The sequence below is a fragment of the Podarcis gaigeae genome, assembly GCF_964106915.1.
Source record: "Podarcis gaigeae genome assembly, chromosome: 1".
Taxonomy (NCBI): domain Eukaryota; kingdom Metazoa; phylum Chordata; class Lepidosauria; order Squamata; family Lacertidae; genus Podarcis; species Podarcis gaigeae.
In genome coordinates, this window is record NC_139678.1 from 108,896,769 (window position 1) to 108,923,650 (window position 26,882).

A 26,882-nucleotide genomic window follows, 5' to 3' on the forward strand; every position below is an offset into this window, starting at 1 on the left:
CACATATTTTAAAGTGTACAGCACTGGACACAGACATTATAACATTTACTTAAACACACTGCCAAGTATCTTTAAAGTATGTTGCACTATAAAATCTGGTAAAGGAACACGGGCAATACACAACTTAGTTTTGCTCAGGCTATAACCCTTCCATCTTGCAGTAAGCCATGGGGATGCTCTGCAACAGCAATGATTTTGGGGGCAGGGGTGGGGGGAGGGACATGATGGTGGTAAGACACAACTTAGGGATAGTTAACACATGTATGTGCTCCATTCAGTATACAGTACTGTAATTTGATAACTTTCAGCTGAACATGTGTATTACCAGCTCCAACACACACACACACACACACACACACACACACACACAGTATTAAACACTGGATCTGAGGCAATGCAAAATTATATTTGTGTCTGATTTGTGAAGTCTGCTTCGTTTTCATGCAACTTCACTTAGCAGAATGTTAGAGCAAACAAAAGTTAAGTAAACACCTGTGGGGGAGGGAGGGGAAATTGTTCTCAGAAAAGACAACTATTAAGCAATTCAGCCTTGAAATTGAACAGCATGATGCACGTAGCAGGAATGACCAGGTAAATACATGAATACAGCAGGAAATCATGTGTCATCTGTTTTGAAAAGTAAGACTTGTTAAGGCTGCAATTCTGAGGCAGCTTGGAGTGGGGGGGGGGGTTTCAGAAGATAATTAAACTATCTCATCCAGTGCCCCTCCAGACACGTTGAGGGTAGAGAGCACTCTTGTGTTCATCTATTCCTTTTTTTAAAAAAAATTACCCTTCCCCTCTCATTATTCCCAACCCCATATTGTAACCCCAAATAACTCAATGAGAGAAAATTATGATTGTCCCAGCCCATATCTGCATAGTATGTAAAAGGTAAAGGTAAAGGACTCCTAGATGATTAAGTCCAGTCAAAAGCAACTATGGGTTTGAGGGGCTCATCTCACTTTTCAGGCCGAGGGAGCTGACGTTTGTCCACAGACAGTTTCTGGGTCATGTGGCCAGCATGGCTAAACCGCTACTGGCGCATGGAGAACCGTGACGAGTTCCACAGCGCACAGAAATGCCATTTACCATCCTGCTGCAGCAATATCTATTTGTCTACTTGCACTGGTGTTCTTTTGAACTGCTAGGTTGGCAGAAGCTGGGACAGAGCAACGGGAGTTCACCCTGTCACGCACACCTGAATTGCTGACCTTCCAATCAGCAAGCCTGAGAGGCTCGGTGGTTTACACCACAGTGCCCCCCGCTTAGTATGGACCCCTGTGTGCAAAGAGCATTCCGGTACCCTTATGGCAGCCTTACTACTTGATGCACTGGCCTCCGCTGTGACAGATTCACCAAAATTGGAGTGAAAGGATGTCCTGTCCTACTGGACGTCGTCCCCATCAGTAAGTACTTCCAGTAATGTGGCACAGCAAAGAACTAAACTAGGTTCCAGAAGAGACTAAGGTGATTTCCATATATAAAGCCCAGACTTCCACTCTCACTCCTCCCTCCCTCAAACCAACTACTAAAATTTTCAGATTCATAGAAAAACAGTGACAGAACCAGCAGAAAAACAAGTACGCTGCTGCACATATTTTATAAGAGGTGGGGATCCAGTGGAAACCCCCCCCCCCCAGATGTTGATGGGACTTCAAGGACAGTATCCAACTGGCACATGTCCCTCCCTCTTTGCCCCCATCACCTCAAATCTGTTCCCGAAAGCTGGTGAAACCCCTAGAAGAGATTTAGGGGGCATATGTGAGGGAGTGCAGGGGGAGAAGTTCCCCTGCACAAATGAAACAAGTTACTCCAAGCTACTTTGGATACAATCCCAAGTACCTTCAGTCCCAGCCAGCATGGGCAATGGTCAAGGATGACCGACAGAATCTAGCAGCAATTCAGAGAGCCACGGGTTAGCCTACTCTGCTTTACAGAATGAAGATGTCAATAATATTTATCATCCTTCTGGAACTGGGTGCAAGAAAAAGTGTGAGTAGACAACTGAAAGGAAACAAGTGAGAACAGGACTTCATGGATGTGTGGTGTTTCTTCAGTCTGTGTTGTCCACCCCCAACCTAGAGGCTAATCTGACAGTCAAGAGTTGTGCCTCGCACAGACTGCATAATTGACATGCAACACAAAGCTCATCTTGATTCAGAAAGCTCTGAAAAGAAAACTTTCAAACCACAAACAGAATACAGTACTGAGTTATGTGAAACTTCAGTGTTTATATTTAGAAACGTAATTCTAAAAGGAGTGTGGGAAAACAAATGAATGGTGCATGGGAGAAGAAGATAAAAACCAACCAACTGGGCAATTCATAGCATTTTTCCAAATTCAGTCCTTAGTTTATTTCTTAAATATAAAAAATGCCAATTTATGAAAATAATGAATCATTATCACACAACTGTCAACATGGTATGTGCTCTGATCATCATCCACCTACATCTTGGCTGTAAGTCCTGGAAGACTTGCTCCCTGTCTTACAGGTCTTTTCCCACCTGGCCTGGGAGGGCAGGCCCTGACTGACTTCAGCTACAAAAGCTGAGGCTGCTGAACAGACTCTTGGGTTGGGATATTGCTAGGGGTTTTGGTTGGGAGTGTGGTTGTTCCTGTTTATGAGACTGATTTTTTTGTATCTTTATTTTAGATCTTATTATGATTTATATGGAAACTGTTGAATTTGGTTGTGTACTTTTTAATGCTTTATAATTTTTTATTTATGGCTACTTTTGCTGTGTTTGTAGTCGCAAGCCACCTTGAGCGTGGTTTTAACTACGGAAAGGCAGCGTATAAAAGTAAAATTATGTACGCATACTGTTACAAAAGACAGTGAGTTTTTTGTGATCTTAACACTATACCATGAGCTCCATTAGTAAAAGGCGCATAAGAAGCCCACTGGATCAGACCAAAGGTTCATCTAGTTCATTATATTCTTTCTCACAATGGTTGGTCATTGACTATTTTGAAAGCATTTACTGAATATTTGGAAGGAGGGATGCCATTTCTTTGTTCTTTCTCCAGACACTATTTTTAGAAAGGCAAAAATTATAAATATTTATGTAAAGTTCCCAGAGCCTTGAGGACAGAGAAGGGCATAAAGCTAACAAAATTATAATGCATAATATTAAAGATGCACAACCACAGCCTGGAGTGCCTCATGGGAATTTCTCTCTTTAGAACTTCAATGTAAACAAAGTAAACAGGAGAACTATAGACTTATATGTGTGTGTATGTATGTATGGAGGATTTAGGAAAGATTGGGGGAGTTCTAATCCCTGAGATTAGACCTTTGCTTAAAAGAAGAGGAGGGGGTTTTTAGCCTTAAAAGGAAGTTGCAACTTTCCCCAATCTTGTAGAATGGGTGGGTTCGTAGCTGTCAACTTACAGATTTGAAAATAAGGGACCAGCAGCCTCGAAAATAAGGGATCAGCAGCCAAAATAAGGGATTTTGCTTAGTTTATGCAGAAATCCGCCACTGATAGAGCCATGCTGCTTTGGCTGCCACTGACTGTGTTTTGCAGGGGGTTGGACTAGATGACCTAAGGGTCTCCAACTCCAACCAAAGAAGAGTGGTAGACAAAACTGATGAACGACGTCGAGATGGCAAAGGTTACAGGCAGAATTAGAAACCAGGAAGAGGACCTCTTTAATAAAGAATGGGGAAAGTTTATAATTTAGTTGAAAAGCTATACATTGGTAGGATTGACAGAAAACTTGGAGTAAAAATTTGAACTATGGATGGACAAATGATTTATAAAAATAGAGCTATGAAAGGGATGCAGAGGGGGAAATCACTACATTAAGATGCTGCACTGGTTGGAGAGTATGCCAAGCAGCACGTCGGGGCTGCTGTCGTCCTGGCGCGAGGAGTTCCATCAGCCCTTCCCCGCCCGAGAGGGGGGGGGGAGGAGAGACTCTCGCCTACGCCGCCCACAAACCCGGCATGAGGCGGTTGTAGCGCCGCGGCAGCCGCTGAAGCGCTGCCCTTCTGCGTCCCTCCCCATCCCCTCCTCTTTCTCCTCCCTCAGGCCGCCTCCTCAGCCGCCGCCACTGCTGCCACACCTCCAGCTTCCCCAGGCAGCGCGGCGGAAGTCTCGCAAGAGAGGGGCTGCCCACCCACCCGCCACCACCTGTCTCCTCACAAAGCGCCCCTGAGGGGGGAAAGGGAGAGATGGAGACGCGGTAGCTGGACACTCTCTCGCACAGCGGAGGACCCCGAGCTGCTGCTTCCCTCCCGAGCCGGGCGAACATGAAACCCAGGAAATTTAAGGGACATCATAAATAAGGGACAGCAGCAGGACACGGCACTGGGATAAGGGAGTTTCCCGCCAAATAAGGGATGGTTGACAGCTATGGCTGGATTGGGGTAAAGCCACAACACACTGGATGAGGGACTGGGAAGTCAGCTATTTCCCACCTCTACTGTTTCTCCCCCTCCTCTCACATTCAGCCAAGCACTGCCCTCCTGTCTCTGATACAGTGTGAGGTGTTTCTGGTCACCCAATGAATTTCTGTGTGAGCAGGATCTGGCAAATGCTGCACGACAAATGGATACCTGTGGTCTTGGGATAGGAAAGCAATCTCCTGCCCTTATTGATTATCAACATACAAACTTTGCAATTTCCTTCCCACCTGCTTGCTTTCTGCCAATTCCGACCTATTCCATGCGATAAAATAAAACCTAAACTGAATACGTAAGGATTTTTAAATAAATTTTAAAAACAGGTGTCCATGCACCAACGCACACACATATCACTTTCTATGAAATTCGAATCTTTCGTATCGGAAGCACATTTCATAGTTCAACCATGCATTGTGTAAAGAAGTACCGTACTTCATTTTTTCCATCCCAAATCTTCCAATGTTCAGTTTCATGGGATTGCTCCAGGTTCTAGTATTATGAGTAAGCAATAAAGTAAACCACAGTAAAGGACTGTGTTGTTCCTCTCTTGTAAATGACTAACAAGTTCCATTGATTATGGGGTAGTGTGTGCCCTTTTTTAATTTTTTACTTCCAGCCAAGGAAAACATTTCCCTCTAATCCTGAAGGAACCCCTGGACTCTCCAGCAAGGCCTGTAAAAGATTCCTCATATGAAAGACTGGGAAACCCCTCCAAATCATTGCAGACAACAGTTAGATGGACCACTGGTCTAACTCTGTATAAAGGAGTTTCCTATGCAGCTATGCATCAAGTATTTCCCTTAAATAGCTTTTATACATTTGAAGGGAAGAGTGATTGGCCCCGTAAAGCATGATAATTAAGCTGATAATTTAACAGAATGCTGGAAAACCCCTTTTTGTACCACATTGAAACCAGAAGCCAGCTCCGCCAGTTGCTCTCTGCTTCTTTCTAAGCAATTGGCACTGACCCCTCCGCAGATCTGATAATATGACCTTTGGACAGCAGCAGTCCTGGAAACAGAAACTCTTTTCAGCTGGCTCCAAGTCCAAATGACATTTTCTTACTTCAAAAGGCCAAAAAAGCATACTTTGAGCAGCAGGTTAAGGCCAAATCTGTCACAGATATCCATGCTTTCAGCCAGGGTCGTTATGGCACCTAAGGAAAGTGTGTCAGACCCTGCAATAACTTGGGGGGGGGGGGAAATCCACTGTGTAAGCCTTTGTTGCCCGATTCCATAGCTGAAGTGAGCCACTAACAGTGAGGCTCCGACTGTTAGCATCTCGGCCATTTAATTAAAAGGCTCCTGCAGTTTTTAAAACACACTTGAACTTCTGCAGTGTTGCATGACTGCAGATCAATCAACATACATACTAACAGCAAACGCGTTCTCCAACTAGCTATCATTACGCAGCTAAAATAGCAACATCCACGCACAAGAGGGAGGTTATCAGCAGGTTTCTTGGAACCAAAGCATTTGCAGAAATAGAAAAACTTTAGCGGGGTGGGGGTGGGGGCTTAACGGGCAGGACCCCTGAAAGATAACCCAATGGAAGATCCAGCAGACTTAGAAGGGAGGAATAATAGAATCACTATAGCTAATTGTTGAGCTGGAAGAGACCTTGAGGGTCATCTAGCCCAACTCCCTTCAATGCAGGAATCTCAATCAAAGCATCCATGGATGGAATGGAATATCCTCAGAAAGGTCATAGCTAGCTAGCTGGCAAGCAGGCAGGCAGGAACTCTGAACAGGAGCATTTACGTGCCGCAACATTTTCTTGCAAGCCCCACGTGTAGCCCAGCAAAGAAAAAAAAGCTGCAGTCAATCCCAGGAGAGAACTAAGAAAACACTGGGTTAAATAAATCCTGCCTGTGGCAGTCCCAATCTGGACTGACACCACAGCCCAGCAGTAGCCAGGGGTGTTATATAGCTATGAGAAGGGGGGGGGGTCCCAATCATAGCATTCAAAATTATATCTACTGGCATTAATTCTAGTTTGACCCTAAATGTACCTTTCACTAAGGAAAACAAGGAATGAAATTAGACTGCCACCAGAAAAGCAAGGAAAGGAAAAGAAACAAGCTAACAGGCAGTAGGAATTTCTTTTCTATACAAAATACTTTTAATCTTTTAAATCAGTTTGTTAGACGGATTTATTTGGTGTAAACAGGAGTTCAGAATTACAAGCTTCTCGTTCTTGCACTTTCAAGATAAGGCAGAAATAAACATGGCAACAATAAAAAAAGTCATGGTTCCATGCATAAATTTCTGTTTTATTAATATTACGGGATAATAGTGAAAAATAATGAGTGTCGTTTGAAGGGAATTGCATGCCAGCAAACTGGGAAGCTTTGCAATTTAAATGACTGCCTGGCCCCTTTGCAGTCAGCTGAATAAGCTGGAAAGATTAGGGAATCAGCTGAGGTGCAAGGCTGAAGACACAAGGGGGGGGGTCAGAGACAGACCAATGTACACCCTCACAAGCAACGCATCCAGGTAGCGATACATTTGGGAATGTCTGTGCTATTTTAGCTTTTCTGCTTCCTGCATGACAGACATGCTGGCTGCTTCAGGAAACACCCCGACAAGGCAAACAGGAAGTGAGTGGCACCAGCACCAGTGTGAGAAGAACAAGTCATCTGCCTGTCATCTGCAATATTTTACTTACACTGAGTGAGACAGCACTTAGCAGAGAATGCAGGAAACCTGCCTTACAAAAGTTTATAAACGGAGACAGTTGGCGTGCACACACAGTTTCAACTGCAGGAGGGTTCGAGAGAAGAAAACCAGCAATGTTTATATTTGATGGCGTTTAAAGATTTGATACCCAGTTTGTTTAGCAATATCCCTTGAAATACACCAGCAGCGTTCTACTGAAATTTAATGTGTGGTGCACAGTAGTTCTGTGCTTGCACAGAAGCTTGCAGTAGATGTAAGCTGTGCTGTGGCTTTAAAGAGACAAAAGGAACATATTCTGGGGAGGTGGGGAGATGATAAAATATTTATATAACCTGCAATGCCAGGGGCTTAGATTCAGGAAAAGTTAAGCACTTTTAAACCCCATTTATTTCAGCACATGTGTGGGTTTTTTCTGTTAAAATCAATAGTAATCCAGGGTACTCAACTTTTACTAGATCGTGCCCAAGACTTCTACCACAGCCTGAAATTTTTAGTGCACACATTTTATTTCAAGGATTTACATCCTACACTTCAATAAATTCCCAGTACAATGTAAAATACAATGAAAATGAGAATATTAAAATTACACAGTTTAGAGGAGCAGCACAACAGCAGGACAAATATATATTTAAAAGCCCAGATCAGATTAAAATGTCTGGAATTTGTTTTAAAAGGTTCTTGCCTGACAATGAAATATTAAAATAGGCACCAGGTGAAATTTCCTAAAGAGAGTATTCTACAGTCTAGTACCATGAGAAAGAAGTTCCTTCCCCAAGTAGTCAGACACCAAACCAACAGCTGCTAGGGTACCAATAGAAAAGGCTTCCGCTGTATATCTTAAACTTCTGAAGGCAAGTAGAACGACCACTTCCTCCCCAATGCTGATAAGTCTAGCTATGGGCATCATAATCTATGGCACGGTATCCCCTGTCATTCATTTAAACCAAAACTTCCAAATACAAAACCATTTTGCAGATACCTTCAGATAACATTGCTTTAAAAGACACTATCTCACTAAGCACTGCTGCAGGAAACAAGTTGATTTTGCACATGTCTAAACGAAGTTACTTTATCAAAGATTTCAATCTATTTTAGAAAGCAAGCAACCGACCACTCAATTTTGTACCATATAGAATGATGGTATAGCTGCTAACATCCATTTCTAACTCAAGTCATGGGAGTGGGGTCCATTTTACAAACTACAGTGGTACCTCGGGTTAAGAACTTAATTCGTTCCGGAGGTCCGTTCTTAACCTGAAACTGTTCTTCACCTGAAGCACCACTTTAGATAATGGGGCCTCCCGCTGCCACTGCGCTGCCGCTGCACAATTTCTGTTTTCATCCTGAAGCAAAGTTCTTAACCTGAGGTAATATTTCTGGGTTAGCGGAGTCTAACCTGAAGCATATGTAACCTGAAGCGTATGTAACTCGAGGTACCACTGTACGTGCCACAAAATCTGACCAACCATTAAACGAAACGGAAGAGAATCCTTCGCATGCCTATGTGGAGGGTAAAACTTTCTTCTGATTGTACATGTATAGGATCGGGCTGTGTGTTTCTACTTCCTTGGAAATTAAAAGTATAAGGCACAGAGACAGATAGGAGGGTAGCAAATATACCAGGTAGCAGGTGAAGAAAGAGGTGCCATCCATCCCTAGAAAAACGTGACTGTCCTCCCCCCCTTTTTTTGGAGAACAGTGTCCCCCTGTCCTGTATGAACTTCACGTATTCAAGCTCCTCTTCTTCAAAACTGCACAGGAGATGGTGGGTTCGGTGGGAGGAGAGGCGAGAGTGAGAGGAAGAGTTATCGTGGGATGTGGGCAGAGGTTGGGGTGGGGCCAACTGCGGTTGGAAAATGTCAAGGTTTTTTTTTTACAAGTTTTATGCCAATCATGTTGAAAAAGCCTCCTCTAGGTGACTTTTGTAATTTTACAGAGTAGCAAAAATTGCACAAGTATAAACTATGCACCTGTTTTCATCACAAACCAAGGAGTGCGTATAATACAAATCAAACAGAGCACTTGTCTCTGCAAATGTGGGAAATGAGTTCCCTTTCCTCAAGCTCCCTAAGCAGTAAAAGGTATTACATCCCACAAGCTGCCACTGTGTTAACTACTACCTAGCAAGGCAAGCACCCTTTGATCTTAACCATCACATCCCTGACAAACAGCAAACAACGCTGTGACCTTGTAACAGAGCAGCATTGCCCACCTTAGCAATAAAATAAAATAATCCATACTATATGTGCAATGTTACAATCCTTTAAAGTCTGATTCTTGAGGTGAAGATATCAAACTGTGTTCCAAAGAAACTTACCAGGAGTCCCCAAGTTATTAATACCTGTTTATTAGGTAAAGGTAATGGGACCCCTGACCATTAGGTCCAGTCGTGACAGACTCTGGGGTTGTGGCGCTCATCTCGCTTTATTGGCCGAGGGAGCCAGCGTACAGCTTCTGGGTCATGTGGCCAGCATGACTAAGCCGCTTCTGGCAAACCAGAGCAGCACACGGAAACGCCGTTTACCTTCCCGCCGGAGCGGTACCTATTTATCTACTTGCACTTTGACGTGCTTTCGAACTGCTAGGTTGGCAGGAGCAGGGAATGAGCAACCGGAGCTCACCCCGTCGTGGGGATTTGAACTACAGACCTTCTGATCGGCAAGTCCTAGGCTCTGTGGTTTAACCCACAGCGCCACCCGCGTCCCTACCTGTTTATTAGATGACTAATAACGTTCAAAAAATGCCCTTCAAAGGAGAACTCACTCACCAATGCTAGTTTTTGTAAGCAACGTACTGTAGGGTACAATCTAATTTAGCCCAGGCTGATGGTAAGACCCTCATAGGCATTGATGCATTTACAGCAAATAATAATAATAATAATAATAATAATAATAATAATAATAATAATAATTTATTTATATCCCGCCCATCTGGCTCGGTTTCCCCATCCATAAGTGGTTCATACATAAAGGTAAAGGTAAAGGTACCCCTGCCCGTACGGGCCAGTCTTGACAGACTCTGGGGTTGTGCGCCCATCTCACTCAAGAGGCCAGGGGCCAGCGCTGTCCGGAGACACTTCCGGGTCACGTGGCCAGCGTGACATCGCTGCTCTGGCGAGCCAGAGCTGCACACGGAAACGCCGTTTACCTTCCCGCTAGTAAGCGGTCCCTATTTATCTACTTGCAGCCGGAGGTGCTTTCGAACTGCTAGGTTGGCAGGCGCTGGGACCGAGCAGCAGGAGCGCACCCCGCCGCAGGGATTCGAACCGCCGACCTTTCGATCGGCAAGTCCTAGGTGCTGAGGCTTTAACCCACAGCGCCACCTGCGTCCCGGTTCATACATACTAGAATTTAAATAAATAAGCCTCCTGGATTTCAAACCTGTGCTTCTCTTTCAAATATGGGCTTCTCTTTATGTAGCAATGGCACTGTTCTCTTCGTTTTCGTGGCGAGGTTAGTGTGTGTTTGGGGTTATTATTGTTGTATTAATTACATCATATCTACACCTAGACAGACAGACATGTCTCTTATATGATGATAAATGATGTGTTTTGTTAGGATCAGAAAAAGCAGGAGAGCAGTTATGGTCTCAGTGGCAAAATCAGAAGAGTAACCAAATGTTGAGAAGACATCTCTGCTAGTAATGAATAAGGGATTGAGGGCACACATTGTTGTATTTTGTTGTTGTTTTTTTGGCAGTCCAAGCCAAAATCATGTGACTAATCACTGATTAACATATTGCCCAGCCAAAGGAATGTACAGCACAGCCAATGAAAGTACTGTGGCGTGATTTTTACAGACACAGGTTTCCTCTTGGATTTACATCCACGTCTTTTCAGCTATGTGGCCATTTAGAGATGTGATTCATTGTGTTCCTTCTCACCTGAGGAAGATAAAAAGGTGAACTAGGATTTCAACCGAAACTTGATTACCTTCTTCATCTGTACCTCTCCTACCTGTTTTAACACAATAAAGGGAAATGGGCTAGTGTGTTGGACAGAGGTAGCAGGAAAAGTGGTTCCAGGATTACCACTGGTTCCACATGTAAACGTAAAAGAACCCTGGACAGTTAAGTCCACTATGGGGTGCGGCACTCATCTTGCTTTTCAGGCTGAGGGAGCCGGCGTTTGTCCACAGACAGCTTTTCAGGTCATGTGGTCAGCATGACTAAAATGATACTGGCACACGGAAGACCGTGACAAGTTCCAGGGTGCATGGAAGCGCCATTTACCTTCCCACCGCAGAGGTACCTATTCATCTACTTGCACTGGTATGCTTTCAAACTGCTAGGTTGGCAGAAGCTGGGACAGGGCAATGCGAGCTCACCCCACTGCATGGATTCGAACTGCCGACCTTCTGATTGGCAAGCCCAAGAGACTCAGTGGTTTAGACCAGGCTTCCTCAAACTCTGCCCTCCAGATATTTTGAGACTACAATTCCCATCATCCCTGACCACTGGTCCTGCTAGCTAGGGATCATGGGAGTTGTAGGCCAAAAACATCTGGAGGACCAAGTTTGAGAAAGCCTGGTTTAGACCACAGCGCCACCCGCGACCCATTTGGTTCCGCGTGTACCCATAAATGCCAATGCATCTGTGGTGGCTTTGCTGCTCAGTTTATACATTACAACAGTGGCAGAGTAAACACTTTTTGTGGCTTTATCCCATGGTACTGGGATAAAGGAAACAGAATCATCTGGAGGAAAAAGAATTGTACAGGAAGGCCCACAATGATTTGCCTGGCCTGCATAGGGCTGTGCCTTTAAAACTTTCCGTCAGGACAGTAAAGCCACAGAAAACCAGTTTCCAGACCACTGCTGTAACATATAACCGTCACATTTACAAAACTGACAGAAGACTGGCAGAGAGAACTACTTTGCTTACAGCAGTTGGTTCAATATATATATATATGTGTTTGTGTGCCTGAAGTTGCTCCCCAATGTTTGCAAACATGCCATTTGGATTTATGTGCATGAGCAGAACCTGAAATTACGCACACCACAGCAAATACTTTTTAATGTGTTCTGAGTGATTGTTTGCAAAATGTGACTTTTAATTTTTTGGCTTTTAAATTTTTCTGGTGGAGGGTGGGGAGATGAACAAAAGGTGTCCATTTACGAAGATACATCACTTTGGTGAAAGGAAGGAGAACGTGATGCCTAAAATACAAGAACCAAGCCCCGTTTTGCAACCATTCTATACCTCCTATATCTTCACAAAAGTCGTGTGAGATAGGTTCTGCTGATACCTGATGACTGGCCCAAGTTGGGAAGTGAAAAGCCATAAATTAAATGAGATTAAAATGTGAAGCTGTACATGTTGAGGAGATACTGAACTTAATGCAGACACCTGATCAGCTGAGCTCTCAGCAGCCCTGAACTCCTGAGCTCAAGCGATCTGCCAGCCTCAGCCTCTAAGAGGAGCTGGATTGCAGGCATAAGCCACTGGTTCTTTTGGAGATATCCAAACCGAGACTCACAGCTGCAGCTTTGAAATAAACCTTTCTTTTTTAACTTCTCCACCCATTGCCCCTTGTCATTTGGCTAAGAGGGACAGCATTTTGGACTTTTGTTCCCGTAACCGGGAGGGAGTGGGAGAGAGAGAAAGAAAGAGACAGAGAAAGAAATATGATGGTGAATTAGTGCTTGCGATAAACAAACAAACAAAAAAAGGAGTTAAATGTAGGAATCAAGGCATGGAGTGTTGGGAGGGGTGTTTGCTTTCCTGGCTTTGTGTGTGTGTTTAATTTCACATGTCTCGCAACCACCTGCTGCCGCAATTCATCATAATTATTATATTGCTTTAAGAGTTATTCGGGATTATCTTTGGTTTGCAGATACCACTAGGAATGCAATGCAATACAGTGCCCATCTCTATGTTGAAATTATTGCTCAACATGTTAGAAAGAATGCTAGCAACACTGCCTTTGCTCCAACAGCCCTGTCACTAGCAGGCCAGCAACTTGCAAGAAAGAGCTGGTTTGCCCAAGATGTGCACAACTGTACTTACTATGTGGTTACAAGCCAGACAGTGGAAGAAAGGGGAATGCTAAGCTTCTCCACCTGAAGTGATCAACTCTCCCAAACAAGACATCTACCAGTCTCCTTGCCGGCCTGACGCACAGAAGACACGGTTCCTTGCAGGATGATGATTCTCTGACAGGCAACACACTCCAGAGTACAAGGCTGTCTCATGTGACTCTTGGTGACGAAAGGAGGCCAGCATCCCATACAACTTTGGCAAATATGTGTGTTCTGGGGTGTATGTGTGTAATGTCTCCACTAAGAATGGGGGAAAGGACACCCCTTTTGGAGAAAATCTGATACACTCTCTACTTCTAGAAAGTAGAATCATAGAATTGGAAGGAGTCAAGAGGGTTGTCTAGTCCAACCCCCAGTAATTCAGGAATCTTTTGCCCAACGTGGGGCTGGAACCCACAACCCTGAAATTAAAGAGCCTCATGCTCTACCAACCAAGCTATCTTATTCTCATCGAAGTGGTAAAGCTGTGTCTGGACAGCACCATTTTAGTCATGGTCTCGTAAGGAGTAAATGCTCCTTCATATGAAAAGAAAAAGAAAGCCCTTATTGCCTATTCAACAAGGCTATTAATGCAAAAATAAGTAAATATGTTGTAAATATGTTGTAAAGTGCAAGTATCCTCATCCAGTACAGCCCCACCAACAGTTCTTTTCCAGAAATACTTTGTGAATTGCTGGCTTATAAATGAAATATTATTGGGTGCCAAGAGGTCTAACAATCAGAGTCGGGGGTCAAATCGTGCCTCGGGAAGCCAGCTATTAACAGGATGCCTCTGAGAACATGCTCAGTAGGAATATTCAGCACTCCTCATACATACTAAGGTCCTTTCACTTCGTTCTCACCCATGCCAGAAAAGAAAGCCTTTAGTCTTCTCAGCAACCTCGATTATTTTGTATGTAATATTAAGCGAAGGGGCACATTTTGTTGTTGTTAAAACAGCTGAGAGTCAAAAATCCCTACCCAAACTACTAAATTCCACTGGAAGATTCCAATCAACCTTCAGCTTGCCCTCATATAATAATGCATGTTGCTTAATATTAATTTTTGAAATGTAGCAGAAAGTTATTTTTACCCCACATTTGTTCTATGGACTCTCTAATGTAACTAATAAGGAAGGCAGAGAGAGAGAGAGAGAGAGAGAGAGAGAGAGAGAGAGACCGTTTTCTTGGCCACACCTTATTGCTACTATAAATTGGGTCAGATAATAGTTCTTAGCCAATATTAGCTATTGATTGTTCTGTATTGATTTCAACAGGCTCAATAATAAAGGAAGAACCACTGTAATATCTCTGAAAATAAGCAAATATTAAAATCCTAAGACTGACTTAACAAATTCCAGTATGCTCCCTGAAGCTTTTGCTAATGGATTTTTATTCATACATTAACAAACAAACAAACACATGTTAATCTAGCAAAGGTCACAAGCAAAATCAGTATTCAGGTTGAGGAAGCTCAAAAGAATGCACTTACAGCCTATTCCTATGAATTTTTCATTCAAAATCTAAGTCTTACCATACTCCATGGGAGTTACTTCTAGGTACGTATGAGCAGGGCTGCAATCTTAATACCACAAAACTATGCAAAATTTGCGCAGTATTTTTCTGCTTTGTTGCAGGCCTCAAAGGCAGAAAGCACCAATCTATCTTCCAACCCCTTACATATTTACTCTTCTACTTGTAAGAATTTTAAAGTTTGGAAATACAGAAACTGCATTAAGCAGTCAATGGTAAAAAAACACCCCCATATACACTCCCGCCCTCAGACCCCTCTATACTCTTAATGTCTCTAGCTGCATGCCGCAGGTAAGCCACGTAACTAGACTTACCTCAGGTATTTTTCCAGCAGTAGGTGCCTCACCAGCAGCCGTTCTGGTGTATGGCTCTGAAGTCAGCTCCAAGCATGGAATACAAAGAGCACTTTTACTCTCCTCTTAGTACATGGAAGGGGCGGGAGGGAAAACACGGTTCAAAGTCCTATTTAAACAGAACATTACAAGCAGCTTCCTAAGTTGCCGCTAGCTCTTATTCCAGTTCTTTCCCCCATGTTTACAGCTACGCCTGTGGAACAACCCATGGAAATGCCTCCAAAAGGGACACAATCTCCTCCCAAATTCTGTTTTCTCTTCCTTTCTGGAGAAGAGAAAGAATGCTTCCCCAATAACAGAAAGTGTGCGTGGAAGTTGCCAGTATTTATTCCCTGCCTCTAAGGAGGCACGAATAAACCACGCCCACTTGCTTCTAAAATCCCTGTAGAAAAAGAGGAAGGCAAGAGGAAGAAAAAGAGGGGGAAAGTTCCTTCAATTTGACAAGCCAGCACCTCTGAAGCAGCTGAAAGCTATGCAAGGTGTTGGAAAGCCCATCCCCATCAGAGTAGAGGCTCACCTGTTTCTAAACTTAGTTTCCAGGCAAGGAAGGTGATAGATTAAATAGTGTGTGCTGCATCTGAAGACATTTAATGGCAAGCTGCTATCAAAAGGGTTGGTTTATTATCCTGCGTCTCGTTCATTTTCAATCAAAATGGAAATATCTTAGGTGATTTTGGAATCGTGCCCTATTCTGTTTGGGGTTTTCTTTTTAGTTCTGGAGATAGTGTTGCATTTCAGTGTGTTAATTTGTCGGTATAAAGTTGTGTATATTGTTATGTGAATAGTTTATTCACACTTTGGTACACCGATATGAGAACTTTTGAAGTAAAGTTAAGCATAAATAAAACAAACAACGTTTCAATAAGCCATCTAAAATACAAAGGGGGGCGGAGAACATATCCTCAAACGATGCAGAACATTTCACAGAAGAGGAATATGAAGTGGAGCGATTGTTTATTCCTATCAATTACTAATTGCTAAGTCAACTAGCATTCAAGGTGATATGCAGAAGATACACCAAAAATATAACATTATCAGTTAAAACCCACAATAAAATACATACAAAATGTAAGTCTAAGACAGATTTGATGTTCAAAATTACAATGATAGGAAGTGGGAACCCCCAATATTACCGCATCCCAACCCCAAACTGAAATATTTCTGCTCAGGACTCCATCTACCAGGAAATTAAAGTTTTAAAATACTATTTAGGGCTTGTGGACTAGGGGAAGTTTCAGCAGAGAAAAGGGACACCATCTCCTTTTCTGGTCCCCTAAAATGTTCCTGCATTGTACTATACAGTGGTACCTTGGGTTAAGAACTTCATTCGTTCTGGAGTTCCATTCTTAACCTGAAACTTACTTAACCTGAGGTATCACTTTAGCTAATGGGGCCTCCTGCTGCTGCCATGTGGCCATCGTGCAATTTTTGTTCTCATCCTGAAGCAAAGTTCTTAACCCGAAGTACTATTTCTGGGTTAGCAGAGTCTGTAACCTGAAGCGTCTGTAACTCGAGGTACCACTGTACTAAATCATGTACTAAATGTTGGGCTGCAACTCTCATCTCTGACCACTGGCCATACTGGCTGGGACTGATACTTGTTGAGAGTCCAGCAACTTAAGAAGTGCAGCATGTTGGACACATGGGCAATGCATGAGTTGAAAGGAGATTCCATATTGCACCTCCCATCATATCACATACACAAAACATCTCTGATGATGTGGAGCAGGATGCGCAGATCATAGCGCACCCTGTGTTTCAGGCATCGACCGTTAACCTTGAGATCGAGTCACAGAGTCCCCCGTCTCCTGTCACCAATCATCTGCACATCAAGGATAAGGAGAGTTCTAAAAACACTATTGGACTTTCAGCTCTCTAACTTGGTGCAACTCAACAGACAGAAAGGCAGGCACAAAACTGCACAAGTCCTCCAGTGACTAATGCTTCAGTCAAACATCAAGGAGTGCCATGTGTCTTGAGGCATCACCGGGTTTAGGTGTGGAATGACAGGTGGAGATGGATGAGGTGGGGGGTAATGGAGGGTGGGGCTATATCCAAGGAACAAGGAACAGAGGGAGGAGGAGACAGGTACTTTCTTCTCCCAGGGTATGGTTGCTCTGGACGGGGAAGCAGAACTCCGATCTCCACTCTTCTCTCCCAGGGAGAGAGGAGAATCAATGGAATCCAGGGAGAGCATCAACCAACTGCTGAGGGCAAAGGGATGGAGTCAGAGCTGGCCACCCAGCATTTGGTGCTGCTGTCATTGGGGAAAGATCTACCCTCTGCGTGACACAGTGTGCATCTGCATGCTCAACTTTCTCACAAAGCAAAGGAGTCTCATGAGTATGCTTGCCTTGCCTATCAAAGCTTGGCGGGTGGGTATGCCAACCCATTGGGACAACTCCAATTCTTTTACTGCCTTGCCCTAGACTCAAACTTAGGCCACTGCTTCTAGCCTGGCTACTTAGCCTGGCTAGTCTTTCCTTTCCTGTCAAACAGCCCAGGTCTGCTGTGAATCACCGCCAGCTGCTGAGATGGCACCTTTACTGTGCCTCAATCATCCTTTTTCTTAAGTAACAAACTCTCATCATTGCCAACATAAGCAGTAAAGGAAGAAACAACAGGCTTGTCATCTTTTTAACATGTCTTCTTGAAACAAACACAAATAATTCAACAGAAAGTTATATTCAAAGTTTCAGCAATGTAATATGTAAATTAACTGAGGAAAAAAGGAATATTGAAGTTTGGGGATGTAGTACAAAATTAGCAGCTTCAATTTATCATATTTTGTCTCCCCGCTCCCACCCCTTTTCATCAAAAGAAGGGAGAGGCTTGAAACATACAGACTTAGTAAGACCTACCCATGGGGAATGTATTGACTCTGAAACAAAGACACACGCCTGATACAAAAGTAGTCTAATTGTACAGAACTCTACACCCAAGTTATTTTAAGAATCAGTCTTTGTTAAAAAATTGTTGCAACTTGGGTGTTTCTCTGGCAAAGTCATTTTCAGATATGTTGAGATTCTTGATAAATTATGACATCAGTGTGCTTTAAAAATCATAGCATTTGAAAACTAAACATCTATATTTAGATGGGGGGGGGGACACTCAGTAAAGTTTAGCCCAGCATTCATTTATATTATTTGCTTAATTTTTTTTAGAATACAGTGGTACCTTGGTTTTCGAACGTCTCCACCGACGAACATTTTGGTTTTCAAATGCCGTAAACCCAGAAGTAAATGCTTTGGTTTTTGAATGCGCCTCAGAAGTCAAACATGAAACGCAGATTCCATATTGAGTTTTACGTTTTGAGACTTCCGTATTGAGTTTTCCATTTTTGAGCGTTTTGGAACTTGAACGGTCTTCCAGAACGGATTACTTTCGAAAAGTGAGATATCACTGTATAATGAATTCATTAAAATTAAACTAATTTAACCACCAGCTGCATTCACTATTTATTCATTATGGCTTGAATGAACATAGAACTAAAATCCCTGGACTAAAGTTGCTTCCAAATGGGGGGCTCCTAGTGCTACCCAAAACTTGTTCATCCACTGCAAGCAGAATTACAACTGACTTTTCATGCAATCAGGATTCCTGTGCTTTTTATTACAGGAATATGATAGCATAATAAGAAAAAAATGCATTATACTGCTATTGTGTTAACTGCATTTTTTAATGAAAACAAGGCATACCATACCATAATGCTAACTGCATGATCATAAAGGTAAAGGTAAAGGTACCCCTGCCCGTACGGGCCAGTCTTGACAGACTCTGGGGTTGTGCGCCCATCTCACTCAAGAGGCCAGGGGCCAGCGCTGTCCGGAGACACTTCCGGGTCACGTGGCCAGCGTGACATCGCTGCTCTGGCGAGCCAGAGCCGCACACGGAAACGCCGTTTACCTTCCCGCTGGTAAGCGGTCCCTATTTATCTACTTGCACCCGGAGGTGCTTTCGAACTGCTAGGTTGGCAGGCGCTGGGACCGAGCAGCGGGAGCGCACCCCGCTGCAGGGATTCGAACCGCCAACCTTTCGATCGGCAAGTCCTAGGTGCTGAGGCTTTAACCCACAGCGCCACCTGCGTCCTTAACTGCATGATCATACAATATTGTTAATTTTTGAAAATGAATTTAGAAACTTTCTGGTCACTGCTCAAACGGGAGCAACCAGAAATGATTTTTTAAAAAAATATATATTTAAAATAATAATAATAATAATATCATCATAGCATTATGGTGGCATAGCACTGCAGGTCTTTCATTAAAATAGCCAGCAAAGTGTTCTAGTAACCCAAAACGGGGTCATAAAACGACAAGGTTATAATGAATGTGTGCTAAGTCATTGTATGTTCACTTTTCTAATGTATCACTGACCGTGTCAAAACCCCATCCTTTTAAAATGCCAAAAGATTAGCAGCAGATTAAAGGCACCTAAACCTGTAGAGATGCACTATTCTCCTGTTCTGGAAAGTGATGAGCGTTTCTGTAGCCTAAGAAAAGACAAAATAACCACAGGGAAAATACAGGACGACAATGAAGCTGGTGTTTTCTAGGTACTCCATGAAGAGAGAGTGAACAAAGAATCGCAGTTCTGAACACCTAATGTGGAAGCACTTTAAATAAGTCTGCAATCCTACACACAGACAGATGCCTAAGAGCAAGAAGCACTGATTTAAAAGGAACTTATTTTTAAGTAAGCACACATGCAGTTATGCTGCCAGTTTTCCAGCTGTTCTTAATGTTCCTTTCAAAGTGTAAAAGATACATAAAGCTCAATTTGTATTATTGAAAAACTAAGAAACATCACATAGAAGCAGCCAGTAGCATTTTTAAAAGCAGTCTCAGCAAGTTAAATTAATCCAAATATAAAACGAGCAAATCAGACTTCAGCATTGGGGAATATTAGAATAAATTTATTTGTAGTTCACAGCTATAATCCAGGCAGGCAGTTATGAACCTCTAAATCCCACGGCTGAATCATGGACTTCAGCCCACGGCTGAGATGTCTGCAATATGATATTTAAAATATCCACAACCAATAAAGAATGACTAAGATTTTGTGTTTTTAAAGCAGAGCTTCAAAGGTTGCAAAATAAATAATACAAAAACCAGCCAACAACTTTGAATATCAAGTTTCTTTTGTCATGTAAACATAAACTCACCTCAAGTATGGTTACAAGATAGCACTAAGCCATAACAAAGAATAGATTAAACAGAGACACTGACAACTATCGATACTGACTATATAAACTTCATAACCTGTGATAGCAGACCTCTCCAGCTACTAGGATATACAGTATACTCACATAAATCAGTCTGAATTATCAACACTAGCTTTAAAACACTGGAATTTTTGTGTACCCAATCTTCTTAACGCAGAATGCCTCTTTTTTCCTTTTTTTTTTTACAAGTTAAATATATTTATCACAATGCACTGAATGTTCAGCTTACCCCAAACTCGACACATGTTGATTCTTCAACACCACCTCAATATAAACCCCTAAAGCGTACATATAGATGAACCGACCATCTCGCCTCATCCATTGCTCTTCAGCTAATTACATCATTAAGCCTTCCTATTTATAATCCCACTGCTGGACCAAAACAACCTAGATAACACATTTACAGATTTGGATCGTCAGTAATCCTGACATGTCTGCTTCAGCTAATTCCAGAAACTGCATTAAGCAGCCTAAATATTTTCTGGTAGCTCATACAGAATAAAACAAATCAGAGCAACCTGATGGGTTGCAATTGAAAGTTTAAAACATTGGGAACTGCTAGTAGTGGAAAGATCTACTTCCTGCTATGGAAACCTCTACTTGCATGAGATTAAGTATGCATCTAAATACCTTGACATAGCATCAAAGTAGCCCATGTATCCCTGTGCTGAAGGAATCTTGAGTGTTCAATCAGCTGCTTCTACTGTTGGAGGTTTTTCTTGGAACCAACAGGCGCTGGGTACAAAAAGAAGCACCGTGAACAAAGGTGTATTGAGCAGGCAGGAGGCACTAAATACCAAAGACATAGCAGCCCAGGAAAGGCTTTGGGAAACAAATGCATTCAATCATCCCTTTACTCGGGCGAGTAAACTGTGGAGAGGACAGTTACAGATAGGTAGCTGTGTTGGTCTGCCATAGTCAAAACAAAAAATTCCTTCCAGTAGTACCTTAAAGACCAACTAAGTTAGTTCTAGGTATGAGCTTTCGTGTGCATGCACACTTCTTCAGATACCTGAAGAAGTATCTGAAGAATCTGAAGAAGTGTGCATGCACACGAAAGCTCATACCTAGAACTAACTTAGTTGGTCTTTAAGGTGCTACTGGAAGGAATTTTTTGTGGAGAGGACAGAATTTACACATGTGGATGCAGATGTTCCCAATTTCAATTCTGGGTACCTCTATTAAAAGAACAAACAGGAGGGGGTAGGCATTAGAAAGGTGGAATGGAATAAAGGCCTGGAATCATAAAGCAATTTCAAATATTTGCAGCATTGTTAAAAGTCACCACCTTTTGTTTCAAACTTAACTCGGAACCATCTCAGATATTTCCACCTTGGGGAGCTGTTTATTAAAAAGTTCTCCCATGAAAAAAATCTCACTCGTTAGGAGGGGGAAAATTTGCCACCTCGGAAGAGGGGCATGACTTGCAAACAGGAATACCGCCCCTAAAAGCGTTCAGCTTCTCAACCAGGGTTAACGCTTGAACCAGTCCCCTACATAGCTGGAAGCCTGTGTAGGCAGTTGGCTTGATGGACATGGAGATGGATGCTGTTCCAAGCTCACAGAACAAAATACTGGAAATCAAGAGTGAGAGTAGAGGACCAAGGCGACTGCAAGCATATGAGCCTGTGCAAAGAGCACAAGGCAGGAAATGAGGGCAAGAAAAAGTCAAGGGTGGAAGGATGAAAGCTCTTAAGTGTTGGCTTTAAAGTAGACATAAAGCAGCAAACAGGCAAGGATAGCGAGAGACACGCTTAGGAGGAGGAAGACACCTTTACAGCAAAAAGAAATCTATTCTTGACACAGGAATTTTTATTTGAGTAGGGAAAGAAGGTAGAAAGCCAGTCCAACCAGAGTAATTAAGATGGCGGAGCACAACAGACTTAGCATAGAAAGGAGAGAGCAGAGCAATCTCAGCAAGGTCGACCAAAAGGCCATCAACGGGCAACAAATCTGGAGAAACATCAGCTGACATCTGGTGCCCACTGGAACTGGTGGGGCAGAAGGCAGGGAAGCTAACAGCAGATGGCGCCAGAGTCACTGACAAAGCAGAACTGACTAGTTCTTGTTCTGTCCCCATCCTTCTCTACTAAGGGCAACAGTGAGACTAAGGAGGAGGAAGCTCACAGCCAGTACCAGCCCTGGGACTGGATGTAAACAAGAAGGCAGACATGTAAGGGCTGGCTGGCTGGCTGGCTGACTGACTGACTGACGGCGGACCAAGGTTGAGGTGGCAGTGCCCTATTTGTCCTAATCAACCAGCCTCCACTGCCTGCTGCCTTACTCTCAAAGACAACAGAAGATCAAAACCAGAATAATGGGCAACATTCCTTTTGAAACCTGCACCCGCACCAAGATCAAGGTGTAGAATGCATTCACACAGGAAGGGGTTGAGCCAATGCCAGTGGCTGCAGTTAGTGAACAACTGATATAAAAAGTTTTCATAATAAAACACTTGTTTTATAAATACAAATTCAGTTATCCAAACAAAGAATTATGACCAAACCTCACTACACAGCTGATTCCGATATCCTAACAGTCAGAGATTGCCCACTTCCTTACTTTTGTGGTTTGCTGGTCAACAGCAGTCACTTTCAGGAAGAAACCATGAGATTAAACAAATCAGTTTGTTTGTTTGTTTTTCAATTTCTCTTTTGCTGGTTGGCTGCAGCCATTTTAGGATGAAACCATGGTGTGACTGGAGATCAGAAATATTCCTGTAGGAAATAATGGAAATCTGCAGCTTGTTATATGAATGCCTGCCTAACGAACAATTTCCTGGTAAAAGCAGGACCTGTGTGTATATTAATCCACGTTTGTTATTTCTCTAATATTCAGCAGAAAGCTTGGAGTTTATTGAATTGGATGTCACTTGGACAATTTGGAATTGAAGGAAACCTTTAATTTATTTGAGCTCTGATTGTGTAAGGAAATTTCACTCATGCAAGTTTCCAGATCTCAGCTCAGTATGCATCGTAAGGAAGGACACAGAAGATATCATCACTAACTCTTGGTAACCAAAAGACAGCGTACCAGGAATACTCCAGGAGGGTTACTCAGCTCCTGCTAGTGTACAGTACAGTACACACAACTGTATTAGTGCCACAAAACAGAGCCAACAGCACATGCTCAAAAGGCACTCAGCCTGAGGTGCTAGAATTTTTTTGGAGGGGAAAAATAACATCCTTAACTATCACATGGTACACTGTGCATTTCCTATGTGGGAGAGGGTTTCTCTGTGTGATCTGACATAGTCCTTTGAAAAAGTACCAGATCCTTAGCAGAAAGAGTTGGCTCCAAGCAGGACATTGTGAAATGCAGAAGGGCAAGTGTAAAATAAACCTTTCAAAGGGGTGAAAATGGGAAAGCACTGCAAAAGATTTGTTTCTGGACCCCCAGCATCACAGCACAGATGACCAGAAGGAAATGAAAGAATTTAAACACAGAAAGGACATGTGGCAAGTTGGTATACAGACTCCCAAAAATCTTCCTAATTCTTCTCTTGACTTTTGGCAGCTTGCCTGCCCAGCATCCATCTCCTTTGCCTGAAAAACAAAGCACCCCACAGATAGGTGCCGGGATAGAAGGCAAGCAACCTCAGGCATCCAACTGTGGTGTTTTGTTTCCCAGTTGGAGGAGAGCAGCAGCAGTAGCTGTGCAAGTAGGAAGGGACAAGAATTGACAGGTTGGTGTTTGATTGGCTGATATTGCTAGAGACCCACATTAACAGACAGCCTGAGTTCGCTGGAGTGCTCGCACAGTATTTTTCAAAATACTAACTTTACAAGTGAGGCCATACCAACTTAAAATCCCCAGAACTCACCAAAACCTCAGCAAAATTGTTTTAACAATTGCTGCCCATTACAGGAAGAGTTAGTATAGTTGACAGCTTGGTAATCTTAGACCAAATAAAACTATACAGAAACTTAATATAGATTTGTTTAAAAAGGAAACAAATATATTTAAACCAGCATCTAGCTATGCTGCCATCTAGTGGGTTGCATTTGCATTGCTCCGGAAACTTTTCAAATGGAGCCTTCACATAGGAAAGCATTATGGATATATTATAGCATGTTTCACTCAAGTGGAAAGTGATTCATAAGCAAATAACAATGCCTAGGCATGTATAACTGTGACCCGAGTTGTCATGTCTGACCTCTGTTGGTTCAAGGAGGATAACTCCCACCAGAAGTTTTTTTTTTTTTTTTTTGCCTTCTCTGACACATTGTGGTCGGAAAAGTCGCAGCTGGAGAAATAGTCTTTACCTATGCAACTCCAGGCACTTTCGCAGGAGCTAATCCTAAGAGGGCTCTGGCCTACTAGGGCCTTAAGTTTCTTTCTTCTTTCTAAGCTGCAGGTTTATCACACATACATCAGACCCTCCAACTGCCCCTATTTTTCAGAGCCAGTCCCAGATTTATAGAAGCCGCCCCAGTTTATGATTTGATCCCTGCATTTCCTTAGGACGTCCCTATTTTCATCGGAGAAATGTTGGAGGGTAAGGAGTTAACCGACCCCCGAGCCAAGGAGATAAGTAATTATACAACCTTTAGAGGACATCTTAAGGCAGCCCTGTATAGGGAGAGCGTGTGTATAGCTGCCCAGAGTGACTGGGGCAACCCAGTAAGATGGCTGAGGTATTATTATTATTAAGGATGTCCCTATTTTCATTGGGGAGTTCAAGGTAGTTAGTGCACATGTTCCCCTGTCCCTATTTTATTCCCAGAACTGCTCTGTGAGGTAGGTTAAGGTAAAAGTAATCGACTTCTTCAAGATCACCCAGCAAGCTTTGTGGCTAAGCACACATTTGAACCTGGGTCTTCTCAGTGCTAGCCAGACACCACTACACCAAACTTGCTTTCAAATGGGCCACAATATGGGTAACACCATAAATATTACAGCAATAGTTCCTTTGCACTGGCTTCACAAAAAGATGCTATCACCACACTCATTTGAAAAGGAGTCTTTTTTAAGGCAAAAAAGTAGTAGTAGTAGTAGTAGTAAAATAAACCTCATGGAGTTATTCCAAACCCCCACGTTATTATATACTCATAACTCTTTTAAAGAGTCACCTGAAAATGTAACAGCATTCTTTTAACTTAGGTCTGGAGGTTTTTTGTTTTGTTTTTTAGTACTCTTTGCACTTTGCTTTGCCAAAATATTTCCAAATTATAGAGGAATGCAACTGCTCCCAACACACACACACAAACCAGAGCACACTTGCTTTAGCATATTACTTAAACTGTTAAATCTTCATAAAAATGAGGTAATTGAGCTAAAATGTGTCAGGGCATCAACCAAGCTGCAAACTATTTCTAGTTTTTCCTACCCCAGGGGGGCAGTCGTTCTGAGAAGCAGAATCTACTTTGTCAAACAAAAAATTCCAAAGCTCAGTTTTAACTGTATTGCCTTGCCAACTCACAACTAAACTTCAGTCTCTCCAGTATAAAGGTTGTTGAAATAAAAAGCTTGGGCAAAAAACAACCCAAACACACACACGAACCCCAACCCTATAAGATTACATTATGACTAAACTGCACAGCCAGCTACTAATTGAGGTCTTTTGGAAAGAACATCTTAAGGAGGCAATGATCAGCTGGTAAATTAATAACAGGAGCTCCTGATCACTGGTGCCAGGATTTTAAAGGCCTGATTCAAATCTAAGTGAAGTCAAGGGGAAAACCAGCTAACTTCAGGGATGCTATATCAGATCTAATTCCATTTATAAATATGCTAAAGAAAATATTATTTTCCAGGGTAACTCAATGAAATGGGGCTGAACAATCTTACGAAATGTATTTTCAAATACTGTAAGCATAGCACAGGAAAACAAAAGAAAAACTTAAAAGGACTGACCTTACAAAAAAAAAAGCACTAAACTGAAATTCCAGGTGTATTCATGTGCCCATGTCCTCTTGCGGTGCCCTCAAGTTTTCCTGAAAATTCCTTCAATTATTATGTTCCTATCACCACCCTAGGATAAAATTAATATGGATATGCTTCTAAACCCACTCTGAGTGAGCTAAAATTAACCAGGCTTCTCAAAGTGGGTTTTAGGGGTGTCCTACCAAACTCAGGTAGAGAACATAGAAGGTATGTTTCAAAAGATAGGGCCACAAGGCAAACAATGTCATTTTATTTATGTATGGAATTTCTGTCAGGGTGTTCCTCCCAAGGAGTGGCAGACAGCTGCTCATAGACACTTCCAAACTGGGCAAAGATTCTGCACTGGCCCTAATATTTATTTGACAGAATTGGAAGAGAGAGCGAGAATATTCCTTTGCCTGCTGAAGAAGCTAACAGATTACCGTACTTGTACAGTGGTACCTCGGGTTAAGAACTTAATTCGTTCTGGAGGTCTGTTCTTAACCTGAAACTGTTCTTAACCTGAAGCACCACTTTAGCTAATGGGGCCTCCTGCTGCCGCTACACAATTTCTGTTCTCATCCTGAAGCAAAGTTCTTAACCCAAGGTAATATTTCTGGGTTAGCGGAGTCTGTAACCTGAAGCGTACGTAACGTGAAGCATATGTAACCCGAGGTACCACTGTATTTGACAACTTCCCTAAAGATGATCAGTTGCACCACAGAAACTAACTTACATATGGCACCTTTACATGACTTTTTTTTTTTATTTTTCAAACGTGGCCACAACACCTGGAGCAATG

General features: G+C 42.6%; 1 protein-coding gene across 11 annotated transcripts in view; it reads right to left on the reverse strand.

Annotated features, from left to right (window-relative positions):
* COBLL1 (cordon-bleu WH2 repeat protein like 1) overlaps nucleotides 1-26,882 on the reverse strand; it is an 83,353-nt gene that overhangs the window by 27,822 nt on the left and 28,649 nt on the right. For 2 of the 11 annotated variants that reach the window (XM_083704479.1, XM_083704485.1), the window contains exon 1: nucleotides 14,953-15,288. The exons of the other annotated variants lie outside the window; for them this stretch is intronic. The gene's annotated coding sequence lies outside the window, so the exon portion shown is untranslated. Of the gene's footprint in view, nucleotides 1-14,952; nucleotides 15,289-26,882 lie in introns of those variants that run through there. 11 annotated transcript variants of the gene reach the window in all.